This window comes from Hippocampus bargibanti, linkage group LG02, assembly GCF_051943395.1.
Source record: "Hippocampus bargibanti isolate YZ-2025 linkage group LG02, ASM5194339v1, whole genome shotgun sequence".
Lineage (NCBI taxonomy): Eukaryota > Metazoa > Chordata > Actinopteri > Syngnathiformes > Syngnathidae > Hippocampus > Hippocampus bargibanti.
In genome coordinates, this window is record NC_142735.1 from 4173676 (window position 1) to 4192500 (window position 18825).

General features: G+C 39.7%; 2 protein-coding genes across 4 annotated transcripts in view; one reads left to right on the top strand and one right to left on the bottom strand.

The window, feature by feature from the left end:
- The window catches only part of macrod1 (mono-ADP ribosylhydrolase 1), a 229202-nt gene that overhangs the window by 141854 nt on the left and 68523 nt on the right, over positions 1-18825 (bottom strand). The gene's annotated exons all lie outside the window — the stretch shown is intronic.
- The window catches only part of flrt1b (fibronectin leucine rich transmembrane protein 1b), a 58920-nt gene that overhangs the window by 12202 nt on the left and 27893 nt on the right, over positions 1-18825 (top strand). Inside the window, exon 1 of one of the 2 annotated variants that reach the window (XM_089021294.1) lies at positions 913-1176. The exons of the other annotated variant lie outside the window; for it this stretch is intronic. The gene's annotated coding sequence lies outside the window, so the exon portion shown is untranslated. Of the gene's footprint in view, positions 1-912; positions 1177-18825 lie in introns of those variants that run through there. 2 annotated transcript variants of the gene reach the window in all.

Consider the following 18825-nt stretch of genomic DNA (forward strand, 5'->3'; position numbering starts at 1 on the left):
GCCCCTACACTATACCACGGGTTGGGAACCTTTTTGACTAAGAGAGCCATAAAAGTAAAATATTTAGAAATGTTTTTCAGTGAGACACACACACACACGCACACGCATACAAACACGCACACACACACGCACACAATTTCAACAAAATGTCAGAATATATTATTTAAAATAAATTGTCACTCACCATTATTATGAATAGTTTTCCGTTCCTCATGATTGGTAAAAAAATTCAGCCAAACGATCGGAATGGAAGTCAACTTGCCGGGTCCATAGGCAAAGCTACTGCTAGTTAGCCTGCACACTGCTCATTAGCTTGCACGCTTGCTTTCTGCTGTCTCTCACAGAAGTATATTGATGCTAACATTAGCATGTGGCTTGAGATTGATATTCAACTGATTCATTCATCGTATTGTTTCATTAGAAATTCGAATCGCGGCAGAACTTTTTGTCTCCAGTGTACGAAACTCAACCAGTCATTTTTTACTTGTCAGGCTTATTGAAAAGGGGGCGTTTACCTGTTTCAACATCAACGGCCATAGGTCAGTATCATCCAATCAAAATTGATCTTTCGCCAACTGCCGCCCAAACAGGAAATGAACAGCAAAAAAGCGACAATATGTACAGTACAGTATTTAGTTTTATCGGCGAGCCAGATGCAATCATCAAAAGAGCCATATATGGTTCGCGAGCCATAAGTTCCCGACACCTGACCTATACGCTTAGACAGACACACATATTACACACGGAGCGTATTTGGACGAGCGCGCTCCCAAACGGACACGCACGCTTTCCAGACGAGTGCTGGGGAGCAGACTACAAAGTACCCTGAAGGTGACCAAAGTTGTTCCTGAACGCATCAGGTTTACGTACCGGTCCAGAAGTACTACAAGTGGGGAAGCTACGGAAGCCGGTGGGGTGTAAATCAGACTTTTTAGACGCACGTACGTATTTCGCTCTTTTGCGCTGAGTAGGGGGACACTGCGCCCTTTGACGAGGAAGAGGCGGAGGAAGAGGACGGGGGAGGAGGTGGTGTAGGGAGACGAGTCTGCACTGTGGTGTGCGCGATGACGAGACGCTGTTGTGGACTTGCTGGGCAGCCGAGTGGATTCGACTGGACTTGCGGGGCAGCCGAGTGGATTCGACTGGACCCGCGGTTGTGAAAACACTTCCTTGGAGGTGAGCGCGTCTCTCTTGCTCTCGCTTGGTGACAAATAATGCGATCGGAGGAAAGGAGTAGAACTCGCTTATGGGAATTTGCTGGAGCCGATCGAACGTGTGCTAAGTTAGGGAATGCTTTTGACACGAGAAGCCCAAGGGGAAGCAACAAAAGTGAAGGGGGAAAAAAAACGTGGGGGCGAAGGTAGGATGCGTGTCGGCTTAATGGAGCTTGCGATGGCTTGCAAGGCTGCTCTTTTCGTCTTCTTTTATTGTCAGCCGACTGGTGTTAAATGTGAAAAGTGTGCATTTGAACACGTTTGCTTTATATAGACACGCTTGGCGGGGAGGGAAAAAAGAGACAGTTGGTAAGATTAAAGTCAGAGATAATACTTTGAGGAATTGCGTGGATTTTTTTTCCTCTCTCTATCACATCCGCGCTTCTGCTGCTTGTGTGACACAAATCGTGTGTTGTGTGTGTGTGTGTGTGTGTGTGTGTGTGTGTGTGTGTGTGTATATACGTTCCCCAACGGACATGCCCTTATGTTTCACTTGCAGCACCTGCAACCTCTCTCTCGCTCTCTCTCTCTCTCTCTCTCTCTCGCTCTCTCTCTGTCTCTGTATATCTCTCTCTTTCTTTCTCTCTCTCTTTCCCTCTCTCAATCTCTGTATCTCTTTCTTTCTTTCTCAATCTCTCCCTCTCCGTCTTCTCTCTCTCTCTCTCTCTCTCTCTCTCTCTCTCTCTCTCTCTCTCTCTCTCTCTCTCTCTCTCTCTCTCTCTCTCTCTCAATCTCTGTCTCCCTCTTTCTCTCTCTCTCAATCTCTGTCTCCCTCTCTCTCTCTCTCTCTTTTTCCCTTTCTCTCAATCTCTGTCTCTCTTACGTTCTCAATGTCAACCTCTCCCTCTCTCCTCTCTCTCTCTCTCCCCTCTTTCTCTCTCTGTCTTCTCTATCTCTCTCGCCTCTGTCTCTCTCTCACTATCTCTGTCTCGCTCTCTTTTTCTGTCTCTCTCGTTCTCTCTTTCCCTCTCAATCTCTGTCTATCTGTCTTTCTCACTCTCAATTTCTCCCGCTCTCTCTTTCTCTATATATCTATCTATCAATCTGTCTCTCTCTCTCTCTCTCTCTCTCTCTCTCTCTCTCTCTCTCTCTCTCTCTCTCTCTCTCTCTCTCTCTCTCTCTCTCTCTCTCACTCCCTCTATCAATATCTCTCTCTGTCTTCTCTATCTCTCTCGCCTCTGTCTCTCTCTCACTATCTCTGTCTATCTGTCTTTCTCACTCTCAATCTCTCCCGCTCTCTATATATCTATCTATCAATCTCTCTCTCTCTCTCTCTCTCTCTCTCTCTCTCTCTCTCTCTCTCTCTCTCTCTCTCTCTCTCTCTCTCTCTCTCTCTCTCTCTCTCTCTCTCTCTCTCTCTCTCTCTCTCTCTCTCTCTCTCTCTCTCTCTCTCTCTCTCTCTCTCTCTCTCTCTCTCTCTCTCTCTCTCTCTCTCTCTCTCTCTCTCTCTCTCTCTCTCACACACACACCTCCCATCTCATTTGAGGCTGTATACACACTCATATGTACAAGCAAAGGATGAACAGTCATTTCGGGCAATCGTGTCACTCCCCACCAAAGCTGCACAGGGCACTGGATTAACCAAGAAAGGCAGAGTGGAACTGATGGATGGGTGGATGTGGGTGATGGACTGTTAAAAAAAAAAAAAAAAAAAGGAAACGCTAAAGAGTGATAGGCCGGATGAGTTGGGTGAGGTTGCGAGGGAGAAAGCAGCACGGAACACGAGATTAAAGTGTAATGTCCGAGGGAGGGAGGGAAAGAGGGAGGCAGAGCGGTGGAATCCAGGGCAAGTCGTGCGGTACAGGGAATGTGGTGAGAATGAAGAAGAGGAGAAGGCGGCAAATGCTCTTCCTTCATGCCTCCATTCCCCCCTTTTTGATCTCCTCTTATTCAGACCCAGCAGCAGAAGAGCACCGCTTACATAACACCCAATTCCAAACACAATTAAGCAAAAAGGAGACGCACAATGGGCACCTCAGACGTTGCCGAATTAAAGGAAAAGAAAAATAGCATTTGCTTGAATTTGTCAGGCAAGCAGACATTTTTTTTTTGAAATGACTAAAAGTCCTTCAACTTTGTTTACCAAGGTAACACAAAAGAGAGGATGGTTTCTGATGTGTATGCACGTGTTGTCCTTAAAGGACAACCAATGTCACTTTTTTGTTTCCTAACTGACATCAGAAACACATACCCAAAACACGCAGTATGATATTTTTAGTCAAATGCAAAACACCAATAAAAATGACTTAAAGTGTCCAAAATCTGCAAAAAATTGAGCTGCGAATTGGGCATTTTCAGAAAGTCCCACCCCCAGTTTGTGACATCACGCCAAGACGCCTTGCATTGCTTGTGAATCAAAACAATGGCTTCAGATTCGGAGATTATGCTTTCTTGTTACACATTCAGTTATGAATATGATTCAAATAGTTCTGAAGAGGAAAGCATACATGTTTGCAATCGATTAAATAATTCATTTTGAGGCAACATTGGGGGGAAATGGATCACCAAGAAAGAGGCAGAAAATGGCGACCGAGCTCCTGTGAGGAATTAATCAGCCCGTTTCCACAGGCTAATAAATTCCTTATATGGAGCTTGGTCGCCCTCTTCTGGCTCTTTTTGGTGCAACATGACGTTTTCAGACCAAATAAGCACAGCAAAATGCATTGACGTGATGGAAGGACTGCGACAATGTGTCCTTTTTTTTTTTTTCGGTCAGGGGCGTTCCTTCAGTGACGTCACGTACAGACTCGTCACCAACTCAAAAACAAGACTTCCGGAATATTCAGCGCGAGTCTTAAAACGTAAAATAAAGCTATATGCGGTGGAATCTTATTAAAATACGCTCAGTAGAAGTCATTTGAAGGCATTTTACAAATTATGGACACAACTTGTCCGGAGACGTCGGTTGTCCTTTAAATCTTATCATTGGGAGGTTTGAAAAAAAACATTCATATTACCCTCCAGCGTTTTCTGGGTGAAATGACCTCCACTGTCATATTCGATGTCTATCAAACAGTGAGAAAAATGTCATGAATACCAATTTGGAAAAAAGTATATAGGTTGAATAAACAATAAAAAATGCATTGTGAAATCCTTTCCCACATGTATGGGTATGAAAGTAAATATCTGTACCATGAAAGACAAAATAAAATAAAAATTGCGCTATAAGGAAATTGTTCATCTAGGTATTTATTTATATATTTATGCGTTTATTTATTTGTTTGTTCATCTGTGTTTATTTGTTCATTATTTATTTATCAATCTGTTTATTTATTCATTCATGTATTTATTTCTTTATCTATTTATTTATTCATGTACCTATTTGTTTGTTCATCTACGTGTTCATCTGTTCATTTATTTATTTATTGATTTCTTTATTCGTTTATCAATGTATTTATTTATCAGTCTATTTATTTATTTTTGTATTCAGTCATATATTTATTTATTTATTTATTTATTTATGTAGTTATTTGGGCGTTTATTAATGTATTTGTTCGTTCATGTATTTATTTCGCTATTTATGTATGTGTTTATTTATTTGTTCATGTACAGTAAAGTCTCGTTATATCGATATCGGATATATCGATAGTCCCGGTTATATCGATACTATTTCTATGCACGCACGGAGAAAATTACATGCAAACAGGGTCGGATATATCGATAGTCCCGGTTATATCGATATTTTTTCGGACTCCCTTGAATATCGATATAACGAGACTTTACTGTATGTGTTTATTTCTTCATTATTTATGTATTCATCAGTCTATTTATTTATTCATTCAGTCATTTTTTGTTTATTTGTTCATGATTTATTATTTTATGTATTCATTAGTCTATTTATTTATGTATTTATATGTTTATTTATTTGCTTGTTTATTTATGTTTATTTGTTCATTATTTATTTATTAGTCTATTTATGCACTCATTCATTCATTCATTCATTCATTCATTCATTCATTCATTCATGTATTGATTGATTTATGTGTTTATTTATTTATTTGTTCACTTATGTTTATAGGCCACAGGAGGTCGCCATTTTGTGCCTCTTTTCTGGCGATCATTTCCCCCCAATGTTGCCTCAAAATGGCACGGAATAAATTATTTAATCGATTGCAAACATGTATGCTTTCCTCTTCAGAACTATTTGAATCATATTCATAACTGGATGTCTAACAAGAAAGCATATTATCCGAATCTGAAGCCATTGTTTTGATTCTCCAGCAATGCAAGACGTCTTGGCGTGACGTCACGAACTGGGGGCGGGACTTTCTGAAAATGCCCAATTCGCAGCTCAATTTTTTTGTAGATTTTGGACACTTGAAGTCATTTTTATTGGTGTTTTGCATTTGAATAAAAAATATCATACTGCGTGTTTTGGGTATTTTAGATGCTATAAAACGTTTTTCTGATGTCCTTGAATTCAATAACACACAAATTAATATTCAGTTATGATGCAAATCAGAGTTTCAAGTCATTTTATTGAATGCTAAGATCTTAAAAGAGTAATTGATTGAAAATAGAAACATATGAGGGGCATAATGACTGAAATCTGAAGCTATTTCAATCAAAAACATCTCAAGAAGACCTAGTTTCATTATAAGATAGGAAATGATGATTTTTTTGAATCGGAGCTCGAGACTACAACCAAATTGGTCATAGATGTCATATTTTCAGCGTGTCCGTGAAAAAAATTTCATCTGGTAGCGTGATTTCATTTTAACGTTCACATTAATACAAGACATTCTGGTTAAAAGTCATCTTCTTCAATCTTTTCTAGTTTCCATATTGTGCAAACGGCTTGTGTTTTAAAATTCCACACCGACCGCAAATGTGCACGTTGTTCCATTCATGAAATATTTCAGGACTTCGGTATGAATTCCATGCATGCACATCGATCCCCGCATACCCCTCGATAAATATGCTGTGCATTTATAATTATTTTTATAAAAGTAACAACAAAACAGCTCCTAGTTGTTGTGATGTTGAAATACTGGCAGATTTGCTCATGGAAGCGCTCCTCAAAGCAGATGTTCGTTGTTGTTGTTTTTTTTTTTTTTTTTTTTTTGCTCTGGCGCATACGGCGTCGAGAAGCTTTTATGCGCATCGAGTGAAGACGGGTGATAAAATCACCTCAGCCCCCAACATATCATTTATCATCAACGGAGACTCGATTTCTCCACATAAGCATATGACATTGTCTATGTCAACACGTTGAGGAGACATACAGTAGACGTGGCATTTTAATCACAGTATGTACATTAGAGTGGTATGGGTTCTTGCGGGTTGTTGAAGTGTGCGCACATGTCATTAACCCATTCACTGCTATTCCCGATAAAGCGCTGGTCAGACCTCTGGCAATGTTTTTTCCTAAAAGCCTTTTCTAAACAAGAACATCAATATTAACTCATTCACTGCCATTCACAAATGTATTCGGCAATTGAAAATATGACATAAAGAACCATTCCTGAATGTGTTGGTTTTTTTCATGCTTGGGTGCGATAAAGCACTGGCCATGGCCTCTGGCAATGTTTTTTTTTTATCCACAAGGGGCATTTGCCTTTTGTCAATGTTAGAGCTTTGTTACAGCTTTAGCTGTTGTAAAAGTGATATATAAACCAATATCTATGTATTGCATTGTATTTTGGTCAGCCAGCCTCACTTCAAGCACATATAACTCCAGACCCATATAACTTTGGAATTAACAGTTTTTTTTTCTGATGAAAGAAGAAATTATCCTGTGACTGTAAAGTGACCTTGAGAGTTTTGAAAGGCGCTTATAAATGAAATGTATGTATGTATGTATGTATGTATTATTATTGTTATTATTATTATTATTATTAAAGGACAACCAACGTCACTTTTTTGTTTCCTGACTGACATCAGAAAACGTTTTATAGCATCTAAAATACCCAAAACACACAGTATGATATTTTTAGTCAAATGCAAAACACCAATAAAAATGAGTTAAAGTGTCTAAAAACTACTTCAAATTGAAACCGGAAGTGGCCAGTTTCAGTAGGTCCCGCACCCATGTTCGTGGTGTCACGGCAAGACGTCTTGCCTTGCTCGAGAATCAAAACAATGGCTTCAGATTCGGCGAATATGCTGTCTTGTTACTCATCCATTTATGAATATGATTCAAATAGTTCTGAAGAGGAAAGCATACGTTTTCAATCGATTAAATAATTTATTTCGTGTCATTTTGAGGGGGGAAATGTGTCACCGAATGTGTGTCATCTCCGTGGGGAAATGTAGCCCTCAAAAGAGGCAGAAGAGGGTGACAAAGGTCAGTGGAAAGCTCCGTGGAAACGGGCTGATTAATTCCTTACAATTTTTGTCAGTGAATATCAAATAGATGCTCGGTGCCACACACAAGGATTCACCATCACGTTATTTATGTGTTTTCCTTCTAATTTCCCCATCAACACGGATCAACACGAAGTTTTCAGACCAAACAAAGTATTGCAAAATGCATTGAGGTGATGCAAGGTATGTCCTTTCTCGCTGAGGGGCGTTCCTTCAGTGACGTAGGGTGTGGACTCGTCACCAACTCAAAAACAAGACTTACGGAATATTCAGCGCGAGTCTTAAAACGTAAAATATAGCTATATGCGGTGGAATCTTTGTAAAATATGTTCAGTAGAAGTAATTTGAAGTGATTTTACAAATTATGGAAACAACTTGTCCGGCGACGTCGGTTGTCCTTTAAGGTTTGTTCCGCTGAATTGAATGTTTATGTAGTCTTAAAACTCAATATTCTGTGGGTACGGCAATTTCAATGAAAATGACAAAAACCCCGGCACTGGAGTGGACATATTTTTGCACATCAACTGGCAATGAATGAGTTAATGTCCAGTGCTTTCGCGGGCCAAAAAAAATGATGTGGCGGGCCGGATTTGGCCCGCGGGCCTTGACTTTGACACCTGTGCTCTAAAACGTTTTTCTGATGTCAGGACACGAACAAATTGTGTCAGTTGTCCTTTAAGAGATGTGCTTGCAATCCACGCATTGTGTTTTTCTTCAGCAAATGGGTCAGCTCAAAGATTTTCTTGATTACAGTTTATTTGCTGCAAACGTCTGTTGACGCAGCTGCATAAACCTCAACAACGGTGGAAAGAAGAGCAAACAGTCTGACTGAAGCAATTATTTGAAAGATACATTTGAGCAGGCCAGAGGGACGATTATGTTGTTGGGCACATTAGGTTACATTAAGAATGTTGCTGACCAACAAAAAACACGTTGACCTAATTATCATCGCTAGAAATAACCATTGAGTGGATCAATACCTTGTTTCATAAAAACACTAACATATTTTTATGGATGGGATTTAGTAGGAAAATTGCACATCTTTGTTTTTATAGTCAATTCACCCAACTACCCACCTACTGTCACGTTTTGCAATGTGGTGATGGCGGGTGCGGGCAGGAGGGAGCAGGAGGTTGTGTTTGACAAATTGTATTAATATAAAGTCAGCAGGAACAACATCTAAAACATCAAAATCATCTGAACGGAAAAAATACAAAGTATCAAAAGAAAAGCAAGATTAAAAGTCCGCCAAGGTTAAACAAACAAATGCACCGCACACAATGCATACAAATGCATACAACAGAGTACAATGCGTTCAACATCACACAACAGTGCACATTCAACAATGACAATGACAATGACAATGACATTCAACAATTACCCAACCCCAAATGGTTGTGCCGGGGGTCCTTTTGAGTGTCACTGATTGGAAACGACCAGCACCTGTGCAGGTGCAGGCGGGGCCGACAGCGCCCCCCGTTGGTCGCCAACCAGATCATGACACCTACCTGTCTATCTAACTAGTTAGCTAGCTATCAAACTAGCTAGCTAGCTATCTATTGAACTATCTAGCTAGCTATCGAACTAGCTATTGAAGTAGCTATATCGAGCTAGCAAGCAGACAATCAAGCTAGCTATCCAGATAGATATCTATTGAGCTAGCTAGCTGTCTATCCATCTATCTATCCATCTATCCATCCATGCATCCACCCACCCACCTATCTATCTATCTATCTATCTACGACTAGCTACTGAGCGCGCTATCTCTACCACTAGCTACCTAGCGCACTATCTACTACTAGCTACCTAGCTATCGAGCGTGCTATCCATCTATCCAGTTCTATCTAGTTAGCTGGCTATCAAACTCGCTATTGAGCTAGCTCGAGCTAGCTATTGAACTATCTAGCTAGCTATCGAACTAGCTATTGAAGTAGCTATCGAGCTTGCAATCGCGCTAGCTAGCAGGCAACCAAGCTAGCTAGCTATTGAGCTAGCTAGCTGTCTATCCATCTATCATCCATCTATCCATCCACCCACCCAATCCATCCATCCATCTATCCATCCATCTAGCTCGCTATTTAGATAGATAGATAGCGATCTAGCTAGATAGCTATAGCTATTTAGCTAGCTAAACACATATATACAGTATACACACACACACACACTGTATTTTCTGGTGTATAAGGCGCACTGTAGTATAAGGCAAACCCCCAATAAATGGTGCATTTTCAACCTTTTTTTCCATATATAAGGCACACCTTAAATGAATGAAAAATAGCTGTTACAATGGGATGGACTATTCCATCTTGGACCAGAGTGGCTCAAACTAAAGTGGTTCCTTTGCCAAAAAACACATGTTGCCATGGTGGAATTTTGTGGCCACGTTGAGTTTAAGGCTACAGGTCAGCAGCGCAGAGACGCGGCATTTGGTCAAGAGGAAGGGAAGAGGTGTCTGCCGCACTTTGAACAGTAGCCCGTCTCCTGTCCTGAGGCCATATGACCTTCTTTTCGAATAAATTCACCTTCTGTGATGTCTACCTCTCATTATTTTCCCAAATAAAATTGCACATCCTACACCTCGAGGCACTCCAAGACAGTCGAGTGCCGGAATTACCTTTTTCACGGACTGGGCTTCATCCTTTTAAAGACTGTCAGCTTTGTGTGCAGGCCTAAAGCCATGGCATTCAACATGAATATTTAACAACAAATGTAAATAATTAATCAGCATGAAAAAGAGGACCGGGCAGTTTCTGTGCATATCACTGCTCATTCTTTGTCAAGCTGTTCACGTTTCCTTCGATGAAAGATTCAAGAATTAGTCTCCATCCAAGTCAACAAAGAGACACACCGATTACGGGTGATGCTAACGCTGCACTATTAGTGTGTGGTCTTTTTAAAAGCGAAGTAGAATTCAATAAAAACGTGTTGGAAGGCACACTTGGACTAATTCAACCCATTGAAATGATTCCCTATTGATTACTGATTGGATTTTCTTGAAGGAGAAAAGGGAGAATGTTTGAATGGTGAAAGTAACTCTTTGTCATCATTCAAAGTGACTGAAAGGAGCTCAGCATTCATACCGGTGTTAAGAAACACGCTAATCCTGCTTTTTTTGCGGTGCTAATATGATTCCAACAAAGGACATTTCGCCTCAGAAACAGATGTGCCACACTCCTCGCAAGCAGCTGCATTCATACTTAGCGTGCTAAATACATGAGAATCTGGGATTTATAATGTCTGTAAAGCGTACAGTAGAAGATATAATACAGTGATACCTTGGCTTACGAACTTCATTGGTTCCCAGACAGTGTGTAAGGCGAAAAGTGTGTATCCCAAAAATTAATTTCCCATAGGAAACCATTAAAATAAGAATAATCCGTACCCAGGTCCCCATAAACATTTTTTTAGTTTCTAATTTTCTAAGACTTCTAAGACAAAATATACCTTATTTTACGTATAATAAATATGCTATTGTATTAAAATTAAATCAATAAACTGTACTATATAATAAAGTCCATTTATTTACCTTTGTGATGGTCGTTGATGGCTTGATGGAATGGCGTGGCCAGTTTCATCAGCATTAAACACTTGATCAGGAACGTAACCTTCTTCTTTGACCATCTTGAGGAATGATCCCTTGTCGGTGCATTCTGTGTGATAATTGTATCTAGTTCCTCATCAATTGTGTTCTGTTTAGCTGGGTTGATAGGTTTTTTGCATCAAGTGTACAGATGGCTTGTGCGGCTTATTTGTGGAGCCTGATTGATGGGGTATTTTAAACTTGCAGTCTACACTCTGCCTTTGAACTATCACTCTCTATCACTATCACTCCTCTCTCACTATCACACTTTGAACTTCCTTTGAACTCCCTCACTGTCATCTCCCTGTCTCTTTAATGTTTAAACCACATCCCCTCACTGCTGTGTTTTTGACCAATCACGTGGCTTTAACCGAAGACTGGGGGCGGGGAATAGAGGAAAAAACAGTTGGCTGCTATTTTGTTGTTAGAAGAACGGGCTCGTTCGCGAACGACACATCATTCATTGAGGCAGCTGCGCGTATGAAAAAAGTTTGGATGCCAAGGTAAAGTTCGTATGCCAAGGTAAAATTTTCATAAATGTAACGTTCGTGAACCGAACAGTTCGGAAGCCAAGGGGTTCGTAAATCACGGTATCACCGTATATAGAAAGCATTGCATATTACATTTGAATTTTTCAGAAGAAAAGGGATATCGAGTGTTTAGCAACTGACGTGAAATGACACTACAACAAAACTCATTGGCACCGTCCTACCCACTCTCGAGGACTTGCACACTGCAAGAATGAAAACAAGGGTGGAAAATCCTACTGGACCTTCCGCACCCTGCCCACCACCTTTTCCAGCGACTCCCCTCAGGCAGGAGCTACCGATCCATGCCCACCAAATCCAGCAGATACTTAAACAGCTTCTTCCCCAGTCGCCATTAAGTCTCTCAACAGTAACCCAAATACAACTGTATAGTGCCTCTTTGCAATTTCTTGATGATGATACTTGTGCAGCGTGTTCTACCGGAGACAAATTCCTCATAATAATAATAATAATAATAATAATATAATAATAATAATAATAATAATAATAATAATAATAATAATACATTTCATTTCTCAGCGCCTTTCAAAACTCTCAAGGTGACTTTACAGTCACAGAATTCTACATATTTGGCAAATAAAGATGATTCTGATTCTAATTGTCATTTATCCCTACCTTGCTTGATGTCCGACTTCAGTTACTAAAGAGTGTAGTTTGTCGTATACAGTATTGTGATTCATATTGCCAAAACAAATTGAAATGTGGTCTCGTCAGACCACAGCATATTCTTCTACTGATTGGCTGTATTTTGGGCTTGTGTTCACATATGGCTTTGAATTTCCATGGCAGAGTTTTAGTTTATGTCAACGTAGGGATAATCTGTCAAATGATGTGGTTTACTGAAGGGTTCCTGTTTGACACACTGATGCATGTTTTTGTTAATGCAATTGTAACTCATTCACGAATTTATTCGGGAATTGAAAATATGACGTAGAGCGCCATTCCCGAATTTGTTTGTGTTTTGTTTTTTTTCATGCTTGGGTGCTGATAAAAGCTGGCCATGGCCTCTGGCGATGATTTTTCTTCATAAAGGGGCAACATTTCCCTTTTTTTTCCATTTTAGCGCTTGGTTCCAGCTTCAGCTGTTGTTAAAGCGCTATATAAACCAATATGTATGTATTGCATTGTATTTTGGATAGCCATCCTCATTTCAAGCTCATATAACCCCAGACCTGAAAAATTTAGGAATTAACTCTTTTTTTTTCCTGATGAAAGAGGAGAGTCTAAAGTTTCTCATGCTGTACATAATCTTTAAGTAATCCAAAAACTCAATATGCTGTTACAATGACAAAAACCCTGGCATTGGAGTGGACACATTTTTGCACATGTCTGGAAATGAATGAGTTAAGTTCCCACTATAAAAGGCTTTTGTTTTCGTTGGCATTCTTGAAGGGACTTTTGCATTTATTGCAATGACGAAGGAAGATTTGAGAAATAAATGCTAATCTAGTAAATTAAAGTAGCACGTCAAGGCATTACCTATTGAATACTGGTTGTAGACCCGAATGCAGTTGCAAATGATTGTTGTACCACAATTTGGTAATTTATCTGGGATCCGTTCCCAGTGTCGGATGGGTGCAAATAAGCAGCAGAGCGGATGGATGGATGGATGGATGGATGGATGGATGGATGGATGGAGCTCATTATCTTCTTTTGCCTTCAAAAGACAGGTGTGGTACCACAGTAGCATGTTGCTATTTAAATGACAGATTTCACAAATTGGAGGAATTAGCATCTTTCTGCTGAGGCGACAGTTATTTCTCGCTTGTCTAGAGCAATGTAACAAAGTGTCTGTTGCTGATGTGCAGTACCGGTATGTTTATTTAGAGCTGCCCGTACAAAAACAGGGGCCCAGCACCCAAGCATGAAAAAAAAAAAAAATCGGGAATGGTGCTGTATGTCATATTTTCAATTCCCGAATAAATTTGTGAATGGCAGTGAATGAGTTAATATTGATGTTTTTGTTTAGAAAAGGCTTTTAGAATTATTTAGAAAACTACCAGTAATCCACTTAGATTTGCAATCTTTTAAGGTTTCACTATGACTTGAGCAACCCAAGATGAGAAGAAAGGAGCGTCACTGCAGAGTGCCAATGTGTATTTTGAACTGTCGCGGCTTGGAATTGAAGCGGATTTACATGGGACAGGAGATGGAAGACTATTATTTTTATTATATTTTCGTCAATGGATGCTACAGCTTCGTGTTTGCTTTCAACATTTAGCTTGGAGCACACATGCACATTTCACCATGACGTCCCCGATCCACTGGTGAAAATGACACTTTGATAGTCTCCTTTTTCATATTTCCTATAATCTTCCTTTCATCACTTTGCTGTTAGAAAGGTACATTTCTCCACTGTGAGACTCATAAAGGCTTAGCTAATCTAATGTATGATATTTTGACAAGGTTCTACTCAACAAGTGCGGCGTCAACATAAATCAGTCAGTCCAAAATCAAACATAATGGAAATAAATCTGTGAAGCAATTTTCGTGAAGCAAATTTCTACCATAATGATGACGCGATTCATTGCCACGAAAAAGGAACAAGAAGTTGTTGAAAGCAAAACAAACATTTACACTGCTCAAGTTATTTGCTGTTTGCATTTGATGTCACACGGTTAATTAATCGGCTAAAGTGTAGGTGGGGAAAACTGATGGTTCTTATGCAGCAGTTTTTTTAAGTGTCCTTGAGCCAAAATGAAACCCAGGCCCGAATGTCTGATCAGTGTGCGAATGCGAGCGAGACGGAACCTTTTACGGATTCGTCAATCAGTGTCTGAATGTACAGTACCGTAAAGCACTCAGAGCAGTGGAAGTGGAGCATCACTCTGCAAGTACAGTCTATTTAGCGTATTGTGTTGAGGCTTTCACGTGCAAATTTCATCCAGAATAAATCCAGTGGGTCCCTTTTTCTCTGACAAATTGTAAAGAAAGTCTCCATCATGTCTGGCAGGATTAGTTGTGTTGTCTTTTGTGAAATCGGAGTAATAAAGCTTGGATTCTTCATCCTAATCTGGACAAAAAAAACTCAAAAGTCTTCTCAAAGAACCAGGCAGCATCTGCCCGGGTTAGCAATCTATAAAAGATAAAAACTGCATATAAAAAACAAATGTTCCTACATTTTCTATTAAATCCCATGAGATTATGAAGTTTTTATCCTCAATCCTCAAATGGACAATTGTCCTGAGTTATTTCCAGTGGAGGAAAAGTAATTCCAATCGTTTGCCTTGACACACACACAAAAAAAAAACACTGACAGAAATTGAAGAAGGGTGATGACATGATGGAATACATGAGCGGCATTTAAACTGCAAGACTTCACTTGCATATTAGCTCATTCACATGTGCAAACATGTGTCCAGTCCAGTACCAGGTTTTTGTCATTGTCACTCGAATTCCAGGACCCACAGAATATTGGGTTTTAGGACTACATAAACAGCCAATGCAGCGTAAGAAACCTTAGATTCTCTTCTTTCATCAGAAAAAAAAAGTTCATTCCTAAATTATATGGGTCTGGAGTTAGATGAACTTGAAATGAGGGCGGCTGTCCAAAATACAATGCAATATATACATAATGCTTTATATAGCGCTTCAACAATAGCTGAAGCTGGAACAAAGCGCTAACAGGGAAAAAGGGGAAATGCTTCCCCCTTGTGGAAAGGAAAAAACATTGCCAGAGGCCAAGACCAGCGCTTTATCGGCACCCAAACAAGAAAAAAACAAAACCCGAACAAATTCGGGAATGGCACTATACGTCACATTTTCAATTCCTGAATACATTCTTGAATGGCACAATAATGTGACATAACACAAAAGACACATAATCTCATTCCATTTTAAGGACTCCACCCTCTTTGTTTTATGAAGCAGTTCTAGATGAAAGAGGACAACATCAAAGTGTCCTTTTCACCAATGGATCACTGACATTATGGTAGAAAGTGCACATCTGCTACAAGCTAAATGTTGAAAGCAAACATGAAGCTGTAGCATCCATTGACAAAAAGAGATTGTCTCACATCTCTTGTCCAACGTAAATCAGCTTCAATTCCAAGCCGCGACAGTTCCACAAACGCATCGGCGCTCTGCACTGACGCATCGATTGCAAACATGTATGCTTTCCTCTTCAGAACTATTTGAATCATATTCATAACTGGATGTGTAACAAGAAAGCATATTCTGCGAATCTGAAGCCATTCTTCATTCTCCAGCAATGCAAGACGTCTTGGCGTGACGTCACGAACTGGGGGCGGGACTTTCTGAAAATGCCCAATTCGCAGCTCAATTTTTTTGCAGATTTTGGACACTCTAAATCATTTTTATTGGTGTTTTGCATTTGAATAAAAATATCATACTGCGTGTTTTGGGTATTTTAGATGCTATAAAACGTTTTTCTGGTGTCAGTTAAAAAACAAAAAAGTGACGTTGGTTTAAGACCGTGGCCATTTTGCCCTTGCAAGGCATTGAGCACATAAAGAAACAGATTTAGAATTCACATCAAAAAAGTCAAGTTGTTCCTTAGCTTTTCCTTTACGCTAGTGGTCGAGAGAGGGGGTGGGGGGTGATCGAGTTATAGAAGACCAACAGTTATGCAGGGCGACGTCGAAAATGAAATGTGTTTATGCCTGAGGTAAAACTACTGCAGGAGGCAGTACAGCACTGACACAAACATGGCCTTTATAAATAAGGATTTATCACTTTTTTTTTTCCTGAGGCTGTCAAGAGAGAAATTATGGAGAGGAAATACCTCACACTACCTGCCAGATAAGAGTCATAAAAAGATGCATTGCACCACAAAAAAAGGTTTTAATTATTCAGTGGGCTTCTTTCAACCACACACAACCATAGTCGCATAGGTTTTTTTTTTCAGTTTAATGATTGTTTCTGCGCACTGTGTAGGCGTGGGCAAAAGTTGGAGCATTTACGAGTTACTGGTTGAATATCTGCATGAAATGAGTGGGTAAAAGAGACATAAATGCAGCTTATTTACCATTCGATCAATCAATTATCGGGAAAGAATTGGGAGGATAAGAAGCGAAACCCAAATGTACCGTACTTTCCGGACTAAATTATTTATTTATGTATTTGTGTATTTGCTCGCTAGCTCGCTATATAGCAAGCTAGTGAACTAGTTATATACTCAAACTGATAGAAAGCTAGCTAGCTACGAAATAGCTAATAATAATCATCATAATAATAATGATGATAGACAGACAGCTCGCTAGCTCGCTATATAGCAAGCTAACGAGCTAGTTATATAGCGAGCTATCTGTCTATCATCATTATTATTATTATTAAATAAAACTCATAATAATAATGAATAATAATAATTCATCATAATAATAATGAATAATAATGATGATAGAGAGACAGCTCACTAGCTCGCTATATAGCAAGCTAGTGAGCTAGTTATATAGCGAGCTAGCGAGCTGTCTGTCTATCATCATCATTATTATTATTATTATTATTATTAGCTATTTCGTAGCTAGCTAGCTTTCTATCAGTTTGAGTATATAACTTGAGTATATAACTAGCTTGCTAGCTTGCTATAGAGCAAGCTAGCGAGCAAATACACAAATACATAAATAATTAATTTAGTCCGGAACGTACGGTACATTTGGGTTTCGCTTCTTATAGACATGATAGACAGACAGCTCGCTAGCTTGCTATATAGCAAGCTAGCGAGTTATATAGTTATAGCGAGCTAGCGAGCTGTCTGTCTATCATCATTATTATGATTATTATTATTATTAGCTATTTCTTAGCTAGCTAGCTTTCCTTCAGTTTGAGTTACTTCCGGGTTGAGTGAACGCTGGCGCGTGTGGCTGTCGCTGCTCACCCACAGAAAAACTTATCCTGTGACTGTAAAGTCACCTTGAGAGTTTTGAAAGGCGCTAATAAATCAATTGTATTATTATTCTTATTATAAAAAGTGCACCTGATTATAAGCGTCACTCAGTACATTTTTAAAGGACAAACCATTTTGTACAAACATAAACCGCACTAGTCTATAAGCTGCATGTTTATATAGAAAGACGGTACACAGAAAATGTCAAAGTTTTAATAATATAGTGATACCTCAGATTACGAACGCTTCAGTACACGAACGTTTCGCTTTACGAACATTAAATTTGCGAGGATATAATCTTAGCATACAAACTAGTTTTCGGCGGACGAACCAAACCACACAGCGCCACGGTGGCTGGCGGACTAGTTTCACACACCTTTGAGTGCAGACGTAGTTTGCTATCAAGTGGAGTACTTTTGCTATTATAGGACCGAAAAAGACCCCACCACAGGGTAGTGTTAAGACAAAGAGGACACAAAAGAAAATTACGGTCTAGCAGAAGAGGAGATCATCATAAAACACGAACGAGGTGTGTGTTTGTGTGACTTAGTGTCCCAGTACCAGTATGCTACGTCGACCATTCCTGAGCCTATCCAACCTGATCACTCCCAAAGAAAACCTCAACATCTTCAGCTCTGCTACTCCAGCTCTGCTTCCTGTCTTTTCTTCAGTGGCACTGTCTCCAGTCCAAACATCATGGCTGGTCTCACCACTGTCTTATATACTTTTCCTTTCATCCTAGCTGAAACCCTTCTATCACAAATCACACGTGATATTTTTCCCCAGCCGCTCCAGCCTGCCTGGACACGCTTCTTCACCTCTTTTCCACACTCGCCATTGCTCTGGACAGTTGACTGTTGAAAAAAACTGATAAACCAATAAATATTCTTCAAAAAATTCTTCTGACATTTTTTTCTTCTGCTTAGAATATCTTATCCTTTCAGCCCTGACCCCCATCCTCATTCAAATTGCTGCTGTGGTCCGCAAATTTCCCCATTGTGGGACGATTAAAGGCTTTCTGATTCTGATAACTTTGGCTGCAGCTGCCTGATTTCAGCGATAAACAGAGGAAAACGGATGTGACGGCTGGAAAAATCAAGTTACAAAAACACGCTAAAGGAATGACAGTTTGCCAAATAAATATGATATCCGATGAGTTACAACCAATTCTAACCAAGGAGCTCGCATTAATTTTATGCCATCTGACTAATCATTAGAAGCGTTGCATCACACTTGTGAAACACAAATGACCTTCTGTCATTCGGCTTTCGTACGGCGGCTAATGAAGGATAATGATAAACAATAGCAAGGCCAGACGGAAGAGATTTTTGG